The sequence below is a fragment of the Phacochoerus africanus genome, chromosome 2 (assembly GCF_016906955.1).
Source record: "Phacochoerus africanus isolate WHEZ1 chromosome 2, ROS_Pafr_v1, whole genome shotgun sequence".
Taxonomy (NCBI): domain Eukaryota; kingdom Metazoa; phylum Chordata; class Mammalia; order Artiodactyla; family Suidae; genus Phacochoerus; species Phacochoerus africanus.
The window spans coordinates 134,436,130-134,449,869 of NC_062545.1; positions in this window are offsets into that span (position 1 = coordinate 134,436,130).

The following is a 13,740-nucleotide window of genomic DNA, read 5'->3' on the forward strand; positions in this document are numbered from 1 at the left end:
CTTATCTTAGTTTTTCATATAGCTCTATCAGAGCAGGGTTAGAACTGGTTTTATTCTCCATTGTATTCCCAAGTACAGTGCCTCAGGAGGAGTATACCCACACATATGCTTAATCAGTGTGTAGTGAATAAACAAGTGAATGCGCCAACAGAAGAATGAGTGATTGATCAAATGAGCTGCCCCAGAGGCATATCAGTAGGAGATGGAGTGATGCAGGAAAAAATCCAGTCAGCAGAAAGTTAGGTTGTCTCTTTTTATCACAGAATATGTGGCTTGGCAAAAGTGGATCAGAAAAAGAAAACATTCAAACACGTGCTGAAGAAAGTAGCAATGAGCTTAGTTTTCTTTTTTAATAAAATCAGCCAGCCAGGGAGCCCCCAGCCTGTGTGAGGAAGCCACAAAATAACTGCAATAATAACAGATGGGGTGGCTCTAGTCTCACAGAAGCTCCAATCCAACCCACCCATCTAATTACAGCACACACCATACCCAGTGCTGTTCACTGTTTGTCACCTGCGGCATTGGCCAGATCAATTAAGGGACATGAAAAACAAAGCAATGTTTTTGCCAAAGCCCTTGGATTTCCAGGCCTGTGGTTTGCATTCAGACCATCCCTCAAGGATTGTAGGCTTCCATTGCCTTTGTTGTTTCAATCTGCAGTGAGTCCAACAAAAAGAGAAACCTCAAGCCCTCGCCAGCTGAGACTGGGAAAGGAATTCCTACCCCTGGGCCCGTGGGCAAGAGGACCAGAGGCCTCTGCTAGAAACCCCATGCTTCCATTTCAGCCTGGGTGGCCCCAGCCAGGGCCTCCGCACGCAGCTCCTTCCTCTGCTGTTGGCCTGGAAAAAGGAAAGCGAGTTTCTCCATGGAGATCCTCTCCAAGGCAAGCTGTGTGATTTAATGAACCTTTGGAAAAGGGTTTGCTTTTCACACCTGCAAATGATCCTTCGGTATTTGTCCTTATGCCTTAGGATTCCCCGGATTTCTTCTAATACCAAATACCATTAGATCCTCCCTCCCATGAATCTTAGGGTCTGAGGGTCTTTTCCATCAGGGTCCCTTTTCCTTGGATTTTGCCTTGCTTATATCATGGGACGAAAGACAGGGTCTCTTTGCTGGACTGTTATTCCACGCAGTATGTGAAAATAGAAGGTTTCTGCAAAAGTGGGCTCAATTTATGTCAATCATGGATAGCTTTTGCCAATACTATCACACAAGAGAGGAAAGAGGAAACAATCTGTGCTCTTGGCCATTGCTTCTCAGCAAGTGCTTTGGTCCGTATCAGTGTGTCCTTAAGGTCCTAGATTTCTTTCTTTCCCTTTGACCATGTTAGACACATGCTGGCCACATTACCAAAGGGTCTCTAATTACACAGATGTATTCTGGAGTCCCATTCAGAAACAGATTTTAAGGTTGTTAAACAAATCTGAGACCAATGAGGAGTGGTTGTGTAAATGATGGGGAATCTATGTACTCTGTTTTCGAGCAGCTCTTAATGACACAAGTAAATATTTATGTGTTAAATACAAAAATCAGGATTAAAAACTGCAAGTATGCTGTTATCTCAACCATACCCAGAGAGGAAGAGAAAGCTTCAAATATTACGAATGAGATCACGACTGATTTTCATTCTCTTCTCTGCCTTTATTTTTTGTATTTTTGAATTTTCCACAGTAAACATGCTTAACTTCCTTTATTAAAAAATACTTTCCTGATCATAGAAAAAATGAAAGCATTTTTATAATAAATTTTTATAATTTATTTCCTAAGGCAATATTTCAATAGTGCATCTCAAAGGTAGAATTTGTACTCAGTATACTTTGAGAATTCAAGCATTCTTAAAAAAATACAAACACATGTGAATAGACACATAATAAATGTAGAATATATATTTAAATATCAATATATTTTATAATAATTTTAACATATTTTATAAATTATTAGTTTTTTAACACATTATGTCACCTCCTGAAACTCTTTTCCCAGAGTAACCACTGTTAACGGTTTGAGCTAAAAACTTTTGTATATATCTATTTATGTGTATGTTCTATATTTGCATGTATATGGCTTTGGAATTTTTAACATTAATGGGATCATATCATATGTATTGCTCCATAACATTATTTTTCTCTCTTAACAGTACGAGAAGTTGAACTTGTATCTCTGTATGGAGAAATCTACCTCATTTATTATTAACTGCTGTATTCCCTTGTTGGTATACATTTGGCCTAGTTCCATCTTGTTAAGCATGTAAACTACTATATGATCAAGGATTTTCTGTGGGGGTATTATAATGAACATCTGTTATAATGAACTTCCTTCCATGCATAGCTTTGTGCACCAATGAAAGTATCTCTGAAAGTTAGATTTCTAGAAATAGAGATAGTTAAATGTCATATGCATTTTAATTTTTAATCAACACTGCTGAACTGTCTTACCAAAAAGACTATATTAACTCTCCAATCAATAACATAACCACATTATGGTAAGAAAAATTGCCTTTTCATGTTTAAAATGAGGACTTCTTCCCAGATTCCTCCTGATTAGGCTGATTTGGAGATCATCGAGATAATAATTGAAACAAAAGCATGTATGTGTGACTGGGTCACTATGCTGTATAGCAGAAATTGGCACAATACTGTAAATCAACTGTAATAAAAATCAATAAATGGGAGTTCCCATCGTGGTTCAGTGTGGTTAACGAATCTGGCTAGGAACCATGAGGTTGCAGGTTTGATCCCTGGCCTTGCTCAGTGGGTTAAGGATCCGGCGTTGCAGTGAGCTGTGGTGTAGGTTGCAGACGTGGCTCAGATCCTGCGTTGCTGTGCCTCTGGCGTACGCCGGCGGCTGCAGCTCTGATTGAACCCCCTAGCCTGGGAACCTCCATATGCTGAGGGAGCGGCCCAAGAAATGGCAAAAAGAAAAAAAATTTAATAAATGATTTTTCAAAAAAGAAACAAAAGCAAACACAGGAACCTTCAAGTCCTTGAAACAAGATGACATTACAGTAAACAAAAATGTTAAGAACACCCCTGTGTTCTGGGAATGACTAAAGAATTGTTAACTTTGGAAGAATTATGGTACAATAATCAACACTTCTTCTACCAATTGTGATTTAATAGTTCTTAAATGATTCAGAAAATATTTTTTTTAATTTTATAGTATCTCAAAGGAAAATATAGCTACTTGTGTTTCCTCATTGTGTATGTTTTGGATAAGTGGGCAGAATCCATCACCCTGATGATTAAAAGCAGCTGAGAGACTTTGCAGCCAGGTCAGCTCTGCCACTAGGATAAGGCAGTCTTGAGAAGTCTGAAAAAGCTCTGGTAAGTGAGGACCCTGTGCATCCGCTTCCTCTTCCAGAACATCTCCATTTAGAAAACACAGCATTTCTCTGCTCTTGTTCATGGCCAGACTTCCTCAAATTGCTCACAATGTACTTTATGTGCATTTCTTCCCCTCCTATTCACTTTTTAAACTTTTAAAAAATTACTTAATTAATGCAATAAATTAAACACATGGGACTAATAAAATAGACACTCAGCCACCTACCCTCAAGATTTAGAAAATATTATCATTTTGTATAATTTGCTTCAGATCTTTTTTTTTAATATATAATGATTTTTTTTCCATTATAGCTGGTTTACAGTGTTCTGTCAATTTTCTACTGTACAGCATGGTGACCCAGTTACACATACATGTATACATTCTTTTAAAAAGAAATACACTATTTCTGTTGAATCCTTCAATTCCCAATCTGTTCTCTCTCCCTCGCTAGAGGTAACTTCCATCCTGAAGTTGATATAGTATCTTTTCCATCCATGTCTTATACCTTCACAGCATATGTATATGCCTACTTGCAATAGGTCACATTATTTTGTACTTTTTTTTTTTCTTTTTAGGGCCACACCCACAGCATATGGAGGTTCCCAGGCTAGGAGTCAAATTGGAGCTGCAGCTGCCAGCCCACACCATAGTCATAGCAATGCCAGATCCGAGCCATGTCTGCAACCTACACTATAGCTAATGGCAATGCCAGATGCTTAACCCACTGAGTGAGGCCAGGGATTGAACCCACATCCTCATTGATCCTAGTCGGGAGTGTTAACCACTGAGCTATGAAGGGAACGCCTGTACATCTTTTTTAATTTACATAAATAGAATTGTACTACAGATATTGCGAAACATGATATCTTTTACTCAAAAATGTTTCCAGATAATTTTCCCCAATATTGATAGAAGCAGTTCATTTCTTTCTCATTAACTATTGAATTGTATTTAAGAGTATGGTTGTACAAATGTTTAACTATTATCTATTGGTCCACATCTTATTGGTTTCCAAAATTTTACAAAGTTTGTAATTTTATTGCTATTTTGAATGAGATCGTATAGTTTTTAAATTGGCATCCTTTGATTTACAGGAATGACAATAATTTCTCAGTGCTAATAGTATATAGATTCTCTTGGATTTTATATAAAACTCATAATTTCTTCAAATAATACAATTAATTCTTGCATGTCAATCTTTATACCTCATTTCGTTCTTTTTTTTTGGGGGGGGGGTCTTTTCGCCTTTTCTAGGGCCACTCCCGTGGCATATGGAGATTCCCAGGCGCAGGGTCTAATCAGAGCTGTAGCCACCAGCCTACGCCAGAGCCACAGCAATGCGGCATCCAAGCCACGTCTGCAACCTACACCACAGCTCATGGCAACGCTAGATCCTTAACCCACTGAGCAAGGCCAGGGATCGAACCTGCAAGCTCATGGTTCCTAGTCAGATTTGTTAACCACTGAGCCACAATGGGAACTCCCTCATTTCTTTTTTCATCTCACTGCACTATCTTGAACCTCCAATAAAATTTTGAATAGAAGCACTGTGACAGGTGATTTTGTCATGTTCCTGACTTTAAAGAGAATGTGTCTAACATTCAGTCATTAGTATGATGTTTGTTGGAGTTTCTTAGTAATGATTCACTTTTTTAAAAGCTTTTGGGTTAAGGTTGCCTTGGGTAATATGGTCATTTTAACAATATTACTTCTAATCCAAGAACAATTGTATCTTTCCATTCGTTTGTGTCATCTTTGGCTTCTTTCATCAGAGTCTCACAGTTTTCCACATACAGGTCTTTTACTTCCTTTGTTAGATTTATTCCTAGGTATTTTTTTCTTGTTGATGCAATTGTAAATGGGGTTGTTTTCTTCATTTCTCTTTCTGGTCTGATAGTTTGTTGTTATTGTATAGAAATGCAATGGATTTCCATATGTTAATTTTGGATTCTGCTACTTTACCAAATTCATTGATGAGCTCCAGGAAAAAAGAAAAAGATTTATAGGTATCTTCAGAATACCTATTCCTTGAGTCAAGGTTAATAAATTATATTTTCCTATAAAAGTACACATACTGTCTCTACAATTTCAAATTATTGGCATTAAGTGTAGTTAGTCTCACTATTATTTTCAATCTATACGCCATCTATAGTAAGTTCAACTTTTTATTTTGTATAATCTCTTGTGTTCCCTTATTCTTGATGAATTTTGCCAGAAGTTGTCTGTTGTATAAATCTTTTTAAAAACCAGCTTTTGTTCTTTTTAATCTGCTTTATTGTTTCTTGGATTTCTAGTTGATCAGTTTCTGCTCCCATCACTAGTATTTGCTTTCATCTACTTTTTTTGGATTTACATTTGTTCATTTCCTCTAACTTTTTGAATTAAATAAGTAACTTATTATTTGCATCTTTCTTCTTCTCTAATACATGTGTTTAAAATTATAAATGCCCCTCTGTGTACCACTTTAACTGAATGCTACAAATATTATTATAATTTTTTATTTTTCAGTTCTAAATATTTTATTATTTTCATTACAACATCTTCTATGATCCATGAGTTATTTGTATGCTATTTATTTTTCAAATTATAAAATCAGAAGAACATTGATTGAAATAATTCTGTAGTGTTTATCATCACTTTCATAGTCTAGCATGTTGTTTTGAAAAACAAAATTCTAATATGTTCAATTTGTGCAGTTTGGGTCTAGGATTCTATTTGTTTCCATTAGATCAAGTTTTTCTTGTAGTTGATTTCTAGTCTCACAGCATGTGGTTGGGAAATATGCTTGATATGATCTCAGTTTTCTTAAATCTACTGAGACTTTTTTTTTTGGTGGCCTAACATGTGATCTATCCTGGATAATGTTCCATATGCACTTGAAAAGAATGGGTATTTTGCTGATTTGGGATTGTAATGTTCTATAAAGATCTATTAAGTCCATCTGGTCTAAAGTGTCATCAAAGTCCAATGTTTTCTTGATTTTCTGTTTGGATGATCTGTTCATTAATGTAAGTGAGTGATTAAAATCTCTTACCATTACTGCGTTACTGTCAATTCCTCTCTTTATGTCTGTAAATACTTGTTTCATGTATTTAGGTGCTCCTTTGATGGGTGCATATATATTTACAATTGTTGTGTCTTCTTGGAATAGTTCCTGATCATTAAATAATATCCTTCTTTGTCTCCTGTTATAGTCTTTGTTTTAGTCTATTTTATCTAAGTATTACTACCTTAGCTTTCCTTTCATTTCCATTTGCATGGAATACCTTTTTCTATTCCCTCACTTTCAGTCTGTATGTCTCTTATAGCAGCATGTATATGGATCCAGTTTTTATATTTATTTAGCCATCTGATGTCTTTTGATTGGAGTATTTAGTCCATTTATGTTTAAAGTAATTATTGATATATATGTTCTTACTGCCATTTTATTAATTGTTTGGGTGTTGTTTTTATAATTCTTTTTATACCTTTCCTCCTCTTTTACTTTCTTCCCTGGTTATTTAATAATTGCCTTTAGCGTTATGTTTGGAATATCTTTTCTTTTTTGCATGTATGTATCTATTAGAGATTTTTGGTTTGTGTTTATCATGCAGTCTATGTATAGCAATCTATATATTATACATGATCATTTCAAGTTTCTGATCTCTTAAGTTCAACCACATTTGACAATTGCATTTTACTCCTTCCTTCCACATTTACTGTTTTGACATCATATTTCACATCTTTTTCGTGCATGCCTTAACTTCTCATTGTGTATATAGATTATTTGACTTCTTTTCTCTTTTAATATTCCTACTAGCTTTATATGTGGTTGATTTACTACCTTTACTGTACCTTTCCCCTTTACCAATGAGATTTTTCTTTTTATAATTTTCATATTTCTAGTTTCTAGTTGTGGCCCTTTATTTCCCACTTAGAGCAGTTCCTTTAACATTTCTTATAAAGCTGGTTTGATGGTGCTGAACTCTTTTAGTTTTTGCTTTTCTATTAAACTTCTGATCTCTCTATGAAATTTGAATGAAAGCCTTGGCAGGTAGGGTATTCTTGTTGTTGGTTTTTATCTTTCATCATTTCAAATATGTCTTGCCATTCCCTTTTGGGTTGCAGAGTTTCTGCTGAAAAGTCATCTGATAGCCTTATGGGAGTACATAACTTGCTGCTCTTTTCTTTCTACTTTTAATATGCTCTCTTTATTGTTACTTTTTTTGTCATTTTAATTACAGTGTGTCATAGTGTGGTCCACATTGAGTTAATCCTGTTTAGATTCTCTGTACTTCGTAGACCTGGATGTGAGTTTCCTTTCCCAAGTTAGAGAAGTTTTCAGCTAATATGTCTTCAAATATGTTTTCTGCCCCTTTCTCTCTCTCTTCTCCTGGGAAACCTATAATGCAAATGTCAGTAGGCTTGAAGTTGGTTCAGAGGTCTCTTAAGCTGTCCTCATTTCTTTTTATTCTTTTTCCTTCTTTCTATTCAGCTTCAATGATTTCCACTATTCTGTGTTCTAGCCCACTGATCCAGTCTTGTATCATTTAATCTACTGTTGATTTCTTCTAGTGTATTTTTATTTTTATTTTTTTAATTTTCCCACTGTACAGCAAGGGGGTCAGGTTATCTTTACATGTATACATTACAATTACGTTTTCCCCCAGCCTTTCTTCTGTTGCAACATGAGTATCTAGTGTGTATTTTTATTTTAATCATTGTATTCTTCATCTCTTTTTGGTTTTTCTTTATATTTTATAACTCTTTGCTAAAAACTTCCAACTCTTCACTCTGTTCATCCAATCTTTCCTTAGTTCTTTGAACATCTTTATGATCATTACTTTAACTCTTTATCAGGCAGATTGCTGATCGCCACTTCACTTAGTCCCATTGGAGTTTGATCTTGTTCCTTCTTTTTAAACATTCCTCTGTTACTTCATTTTGCCTAATTTTATATGTTTTTTCTTCTAGGCATTAGGTTCATTATGTTTCCCAATCCTGGAGATGTGGCCTTATGTAGAAAATGTCCTACACATCCCAGCAGCACACTTCCCTCTGGTCACCAGGGCTATATTCTCATATATTCTTCTATACATGGGCTATAGGGGTCCTTCTGTTGTGGCAGGATGACTACTATGGACAGTCTATATGTGTGGCTGGCTCCTAGTTCAGTTAGTTACCAGACCCTGCCTTGTATGAAGGCAGCTGGCAGCTCAAGGGCACAGCCAAGTTACTAGGTGGCTGGCTACAGGGTGTCAAGGGATCCTGGGGTCACTGTTGACCCACTGGTGGGGAAAGCCTATTTATGTGTGGACAATTCCTGGTCTAGGAGTCCCAGATCTAGTTTTGACCTGCTGTTAGGTGTGGCTGATTCTTAAGGTGGCTTGTTGTGGGTTACATGGTGTTGAAAAGCTAGTATATGCCCACTGGTGAGTGAGACTGGATCCTAGGGCAGCTCTCTTGGGGGTCGGGGTCTGAGGTGTCTTAGAGCTGTTGTCAGCCTGTTTATGGGCAGGGTTGGGGCCCAGAGGGTCTAGGAGTTAGTGCCAGCCTGCTGGTGTGTGGATCCATGTGTCAGGGTCTCTGGCTGCAGGGCCCTGGAGATCCCAGAGCTGATGTAGAGCTTCTGGTCAGTGGAGCCATGTACCAATATGGCTGGCTTTCCAATCTGAGGTGTCTCAAAACTGGTGTCAACTTGCTGGTGGGTGGGGCTGGAGTCCAGGCAATCCCAGGGCAGTTGCTAGCCTGCTTGTAGGTGGGCTTGGTCCTAACATAGCAGGCTGTGAAACTGCATTGGTCCTAGAGCTGGTATGTGCCTGCTAGTGAGTGAGTCCTACACCCAGAGGATCCTAGTGTGGTACCTGCCCGCTGGCAGGAAAGCCTAATCCTGGGGATAGTGCCAGCACACTGACAAGTGTAGCTTGTCCCAGGGTCTCTGGCTGCAGGGCCCTGGGGGTCCTGGAGCTATTACCACTTTACTGGTATGCAGGGCCAGGTCCTCAGCCCTCAGTTTGACAGGTGTAATCCCAGAGCAGCTGGGGGCTCAGGGGGTCTTAAGGCAGTTGGCTTGCTCATGGGTAGGGCTGTGTCTCCCCATATGGCTAGATGCTTGACCTAAGATATCCCAGTATTAATGCTGATAGGCTGGTGGGTGAGACCAGGTCCCCGGGGCTAATAAACTAGGGGAAGGATTTCAAAATGGTGCTTGCAAAAGTGTCCACATGTTAGGAAAAAACTCCCCATAATGGCTGCCACCTATGTCTGTGTCCTCAGGGTGAGATCCAGTTTGCCCTCTACACTTCCAAGAGACTCTCCAGGATAAGCAGGTAATTCTGACCCAGGCTCCTCCCAAATTACCACTTCTTCCCTGGGTCTTGAAAATGTAAAATTTTATGTTTTCTCTTTAAGAATGGAGTCTTTGTTTCAAGCAGCTTTCTGACTCTACCCAAAATAAGCCCTACTAGCCTTCAAAGCCTTCAAAACATCCTGGAGGCTTGTCTCTTTGGTGCCAGACCCTGAGCTGAGGATACCAGTGTGGAGCTTGGATCCCTTGCTCCTTGGGCAGAATCTCTGCAGTTGTAATTATTCTCCTGCTTGTAAGTCGTCCACCCAGGGGTTATGGGTCTTGACTATACTGCATCTCTGCCTCTCCTGGCTTTGTGGTTCCTTCTTTATAGGTTTAGTTGTAGATCTTTTCTGCTAGTCTTCTGGTCTTTCTCATTGATAGTTGCTGTGTACATAGTTGTGATTTTGGTTGCTCATGGGAGGAGGTAACCTTGAGGTCTTCCTACTTTACCATCCTGACCACTTCCCTCTCTCTCTCTCTCTCTCTCTCTCTCTCTCTATATATATATATATATATATATATATATATATATACCTTTGCTTGGTTTTATTCCTTTCCTGACTTATAGAGAATTAACCATGTTTTCACCTCTTTTTCCCTTGATTTTTTTTTCCTTTTTCGACCACCTTGTGGCATATGAAATTCCCAGGATCCTTTAACTCACTGAACTGGGCCAGGGATTGAACCTGCATCCTGGCTCTGCAGAGACACCACCTGTCCCATTGCACCACAGCAGGAAGTCCTACCTTGATTTTTCCTAAGAGCTACACACACATATGCATACTCTTTGCCTAAGATTTCAATATAATTCTACTATCTGAAGATTAAGCCTTTCATAAATTCAGGAAAATTCTTGGATTATCTCTGATAGCCTCACCAATTACTTCATTGAGAAATTGAGACCCTCAGCTCCTAGACAGAAATTTGAGTATTAACACATACAACTTCCAAAGTGATGGCATAGGGGCCTTTTTGAGGGTGGTGTAGCTGAGTGGGTGGGGCTCCAGGTCTGTGACTATCACCACTCCTTTTCATTCAAATTAATTTTTTTATGTTCCAAATTGAGTTCTAAATAGCATTTACATTTTTTAAAATCAGAAAGGAGGAGTCTGTTACTTAAAAAAAAATTTAAGAACCACCATTCCTCTCTCTTCTCCTTGATCCACTTAGTCTCCTTAGGGTTTGCTGTTTCCTAAGGGCTAAAGACAACTTCATGATGCTTTCCTTTCCTTATTTCATTGCCTCTCACAGCATGGAGGTGGAGCTGCAGAATTACACTGAAGCTTAACATATCAGAGTTGAAGCAACTCTAGTGGTCATTTCATGTAACTTTCCATTTTGCTACAATATTCTTCATAGAATATTGTTACAGCTATCCTCTGAATATCTCCATAGACAAGGAGTTTTCTCTCTCACGAGAGCAGCCATTATCATTCATTAATGATCTAATCACTAAAATACCTGCAGGTATATGGTCCCCAATTATACCTCTGTGTGACTTGAGTCTTCTAAACTTGTAAAAAGCAAGTTGATGTGACTGTGCTTCCATATATTACTAATTGAATATTTAAATCTGGTTGTTAAGCAGTAAGTCTTGAGTTAAAAAAAAAAGTTTCTCTAATCTAAAATTGCCATTTAAGTTCTTCACTACTCTTACATTAGTCCTTATTTACCCATGTCTACTTTTTAAGCAGTAAGGCCAAGGAATTCCCACTGTGGCTCAGTGATTAAGAATCCTACTGCAGCAGCTCAGGCTGCAGTGGAGGTGCAGGTTTAGTCCCCAGCCCAGCACAGTGGGTTAAAGGATCCAGCACTGTCACAGCTGCAGCATAGGTCACAGCCACAGCTTGGGTCTGTACCCAGCCCGGAAACTTCCATGTGCCATGGATGTGGCCATTAAAAAAAAAGGAAGTAAGGCCAAAACTGAAATAATTTAGATGTGGTATAACCAAGAAACGTAGAATTAACCTGGATACTACACTAGTATTAGAAGAACTTAAAATGACTCTTCTACCTTTATTTTTAGCACTCCCATTACACTTAGAGTTCACTTATGGTTTGCGGCAAATGAAAACTATGGTCTGCTTTTAAGCTATGTTTGTCTGCCTTGTCCTTAGCCAAAGTTTGTTTGTTTGGTTGGTTTTTATCTACATGTAAGACTTTATCCATATTCTATTTCATTTTACTAGTTTCAGTCTATCATCATAGAATCTTCTTACAAATTTTTACTTCATTATACAGTGTACTCAACATAGTTTTATGATTTACTAATAGTTTGTGAATAAGAAAATTAATTTATAGTGCTTTAGTTCAACTAGAAGCCAAATCTTGAAGTTACCAATCACTGCTTATATCATGTCTATATAAGAATTGAGTCAAATATGGTAGAAAATGACAAGAAATCCCCTGCACTATTTTTGAAAGAGATTAAATAACCAAATCTTAAATTTAAATGTCTCCATTACATCATGACACCCAAAGGACATAATTGTTTTCCTTAAGTGAGATAATGAGATAGAAACCTTTAACCAATGACCTGAACCTACTGTGAGGAACGGAAAAAGGTGTGAGCAGAAATCTTACTCCCAGGTCCTAGGGGTCATGGTATTCTGGCATCAAATAATAGGGAATGATGCCCTGACCTTTCTAATTCACAGAGGTTCCAGAAAACAGGAAGGCTAATGGAACTGATGGAACTGGCAATGTATGGAAGCAGATGGAGGCATAGACTTCTGCTTCTAGGACAGAATAGAATGATTTTCAGCAGATAAAAACCCCACAGATAATAATCAGAAAAGTTTGATTAGATATAGAAAAAGTCATTTATTACAAGGCAGCAGAAAGCTTCAAAGCAGTGAGGGCTAGAGAGAATAAAAGAAAAAGAGGAAATTCTCCTGATTCTGCAATTCAATTTTTGAAATACCAATTAGATGAAGAGCCAGGGTTAGTGTCTGACATGACTAGAGACACTGAAGATGCATTAGACACAGAATAAAGCCCCATCTTTACAGTGATTACATTCTAGGGAAGACAGAGGGAATAAATGAATGAATGAATGAATGAATGAATGAATGAATAATATGTCAGGCAGCATAAGATATATATAGACAAACAAAGGAGGCTAAGTGGGGAGGGAATACCCAAAGTGTAGGTTGGAGGGAGGGAGGTGTAACTTTTTATGGGATAGTCAAGACACCTCTTATGTGGTGATTTTTGAGTCACTGAAGGAAGTGATGACCTCTAACATCCTTATAGCCCTGGAGTTTAGGATTACATGAAAGATAAGAGAGAAATAAAGGGATATTGGAAACCTGATTGGCTGTACATCTCCAAGTATTTTCCCCCTAAATGGGTTTCTCTATACACATATGGCCAGAGGTACATTTTAGGGATGAGGGAATGCATTTAACAAAGTTCAGCATTTTTTCACGATAAAATTCTCAGCCAATAAAGTATTGAATAAATGTACCTCAGCATAATAAAAGCTATATATGACAAGCCTACATTGCAGTGTAGCTAACATCATATTCAATGGTGAAAAGCTGAAAGGTTTTCTCTAAGATCACAAACAAGACAGAGATGCTCACTCTCACCACTTTTATTCAATTAAGTACTAGAAGGCCAGGCAAGAGCAATTAGGCAAGAAAGAGAAATAAAAGGCATCCAAATAGGAAATGAAGGAGTAAAAATTGTCTCTGTTTGCAGATGACAATATATTATATATAGAAAGTTCTAAAAACTTTACCCCCCCCAAAAAAAAAACTACTAGAACTAATGAATGAGGAGTTCCCTTCATGGCTCGGTGGTTAACAAACCCAGCTAGTATCCATGAGGATGTGGGTTTGATCCCTGGACTCACTCAGTGGGTTAAGGATCTGGCATTGCTGTGAGCTATGGTTTAGGTTTCAGACATGGCTCGGATCCTGTATTGCTGCGGCTGTGGTGTAGGCCAACACCTACAGTTCCAATTCAACTCCTAGCCTAGGATCCTCCATATACTATGGGTGCGGCCCTAAAAAGACAAAAATAATAGTAATGAATGAATTGAGTAAAGTTACAGGATACAAAATCAACATATAAAAATC